The following is a 3,137-nucleotide window of genomic DNA, read 5'->3' on the forward strand; positions in this document are numbered from 1 at the left end:
GTTCAGAGTTTTGGCTAAATTTGGGGGAGGCATTTCTTTTTATTATCACAAAGTTATTACCCTTAAGTGAAGCTTTCATTTTTCTATAATTATGGAAAGAACAGGGTGACCATTGCTAAATTTATGCTATGGAATTCATTGATTTTACCTTTTTCATGACAAACTATCAAAATCAAGTTGATGGAATAATGAAACATATTTAAATGTATTTTTAAAAATCTTGTCATTGCAAATATTTGGTAGGAGCTGATCCATTAGGTCTGCTGACCATACTTGGGGAGAAGGGCTCTCGTTCTAAGCTATTTTTACTCCCATAGAGCTTATCTTGGGAGTGCTCGGCATATTGTAGGCACTCAGTGAGTGGTAGCCAACTTTATAATCAATTAACTGTGGTCTACATTGGCTTATTTTTAAATTGTCTAAAACTTTCTGAAAACAAAACCTCCTCATCTCAATTTAATAATGACTTACTGAGCATGGCAACATGGCAAGGTATCAGAATTCCAACTGTAACAAACTGATACCTCCAAAGAGTTGTAGCATTGCTAATCCAAAACGTATTTGCCACATGGTACTTTGAAAAGTCTGCTTTGGACCAGATTATTTAGCCAAAGAAAGACTTAGAATAGGCAATAAACGATACGTGGGGCACCATAACTGTTGCTAAAAGTGACTGTAAATTCGTACCTGGTACGTTTGGGCAGAGTGGTTGTTCAAGCATTAGTATTCTGTAACGAATGGACAAGCAGGCTAACTTTAGATAACACAAGTCAAAGTTATTTTTGGGAGTAAGGAAATGTTGGTACCCTTTTGCCAATACCCATTGAATGAGGGAGACTACAATAAAGGAAAGTTTTAGATAAATATCAGAAATTTTAGTGGGCAGAAAAATTAAATGCTGAACTATTTATTTCTACAGGTTATAGTAACTATTCTGGAAATTTTTAAGACCAGATTGAATACTTGATTTTCCATAATAAGGACAGAGAGCATCTCAGTGATTCTCTTTTAACAACAGTGCAGTTCTCTGCACTCAATCAATATTTGGCTGTATCTATTCCCAACTGGCAGTCAGTTTGGTTTGTGTATTCCCCCATTTTATTATATCTTTACTAACACTAATTAGTGGAGGACAAAGAGGCAGTACAATATTTGAAATGAGAGTGATATTAAAGCATTTGACCACCAGTGCAGCTTTTCATATATACAGCTATAAAGTTGAAAAATACTATTCTCAAAATAAACCAAATTACATATCATAAAATTGCTTACCAGTTCATTGAACCATTCGCACACTTTCCTAACTGCTTATTAATTTTTAAAAAGTTATTCCCTTTTGTTTGATGTGTCTGCCAGAAGTTGACATAGGGAGCTGCCATAAACTTTTCCAATGACTTTCCCCATTAAATTGAAAGTCATTAAGTCTCAAGTTTCTGGCACCTTGTCCTAACCAGAGCAGAACTGTGTGAGGTGCCTCTTTCTCATGGCCAAGTAGCACTTTGATATCAGCTCTTCCCACATGAGGTGAGTCCTCAGAGTACCCACCTCAGACATAATCACTCCTGAGGAGCACCTGGGTGCCCCACATAGCCCTACAGCCACCTCTGCTTCTGCCTTGGTCTGCCCAGCAGTTGCTTTTCACTCCAGTGTCACCTCTTCCAAATAATATCACTGGATGACTCAGTGTTTCAATAAAAATGTAATTCATAGGTACAAGTCAGTATTAATGCAGTTCAATATTTTAACAACCAGTACAACTATGTTGGGTATTTACCAGTTGAACATCAGCCTTTCCAGACATTCTGCTGATAAAGAATAGAGAAAAACCAAACATTGGATCCTAAAAACTAGTAAACAGAGATTAATACATACTTCTGAAAACCTTAGAAATGAGACCTAATCCAGCACAGAAGAACCACAGACATGAATGCAGAGAATGAGAGAGGCTTTGTCATCAGAAGCAAAGTCATCAGAAGCAAAGTTGCATCTCCTTCCCCCATTCCAGCTCTTTACTCAGGCCGTGAGGACTCTAACTGGCTTTAAGAGGAATGCTTTGAGCCAGAATCTGTCGGTTGCCTTTCTAAGTAGAGCAGTTGGGGTGGGGAAAGAAGGTAGATAGTCCAGAAAGCTAACAAACAGCAAGAAATTGGTGGGATTCTTTCTCTTTTATCTGACACTGTGTCTGCTGACAAGAGAAAACCAAGAGTGTGGAACTTGCTAGATAAGGACCCCAACATCCTTTAGATTGCCAACACGAGCATCATTCTTTTTGTTGCCAGCGTCCTATTTACATTAAGTATCCACCACTTTCAAAACAATCCCATACATCATGCAGACTCCAAAGGCAATGTTTGTGCTGCTGGTCCTAAAGTTGCTTAAAGAAAAAAGCCGTTTCTGTTGCCCTAGATAGGCAGCGCTTTAGGCTACAGTTTGAGAAATTAAATGTTCACGGCCTTTGGTGCTTCCAGTTCCATTTGGAAAAGGACACAGACCTGGCATTTGGAAAGCACTTGCTCTCCATTAAACTTACCGAACCTTGACAAACCCGAAGGGCCAAGAATTAGTTTGCCACTGGCCAAGGCTGGGCTTTCCAAAACTGATAACAGCAATGAAAACAATAGCACTGCCATTTATAATCTTCAATGGGATTTTGTCAAATTTTAACCCAAAAGGATCTCACAATCTGAAAAGAATCTCAAGCTTTGTTTTATAGGAAAAGAAAAAATGTTTGAGCACAATCTCTTTTTTCTGCTGCTTCATGCTCAGAATTGCCCTCTTAGCCACAGAACAAAATGTGAATATGTCTCCATCTCACCTTCACTTTGTGCTAGGGGAAGTTTACTAAGGTGACATTCAAGGACTGGGGAAGACATAGGAGGAGGAGTGAGTGGTCATTAGGTCAGAAGTGTTCCACCAGCCAAATGTCAAGTTCTCTAAACTGTTAACAAAATGAAGTTAACACCAGCCCAGTCCCTTTGGCCCTGACAGCATCTAACCTCCATTCTTTGGCACAAACCACAAAATTTAGTAGGGCAGGAATTTTCCCATTTTTTGGCCTAAGATACAAGTAAAGTCACGATGCACAAAACATTTGATCTGCTTTACTAATGTATGGCATCATCTGCTTTGTATGATTC

At 38.7% G+C, this 3,137-nt stretch overlaps 1 protein-coding gene across 7 annotated transcripts in view; it reads right to left on the reverse strand.

Annotated features, from left to right (window-relative positions):
* Nucleotides 1-3,137, reverse strand: part of PTPRD (protein tyrosine phosphatase, receptor type, D) — a 462,557-nt gene that overhangs the window by 66,337 nt on the left and 393,083 nt on the right. The gene's annotated exons all lie outside the window — the stretch shown is intronic.

This window comes from Mandrillus leucophaeus, unplaced genomic scaffold, assembly GCF_000951045.1.
Source record: "Mandrillus leucophaeus isolate KB7577 unplaced genomic scaffold, Mleu.le_1.0 Scaffold92, whole genome shotgun sequence".
NCBI lineage: Eukaryota > Metazoa > Chordata > Mammalia > Primates > Cercopithecidae > Mandrillus > Mandrillus leucophaeus.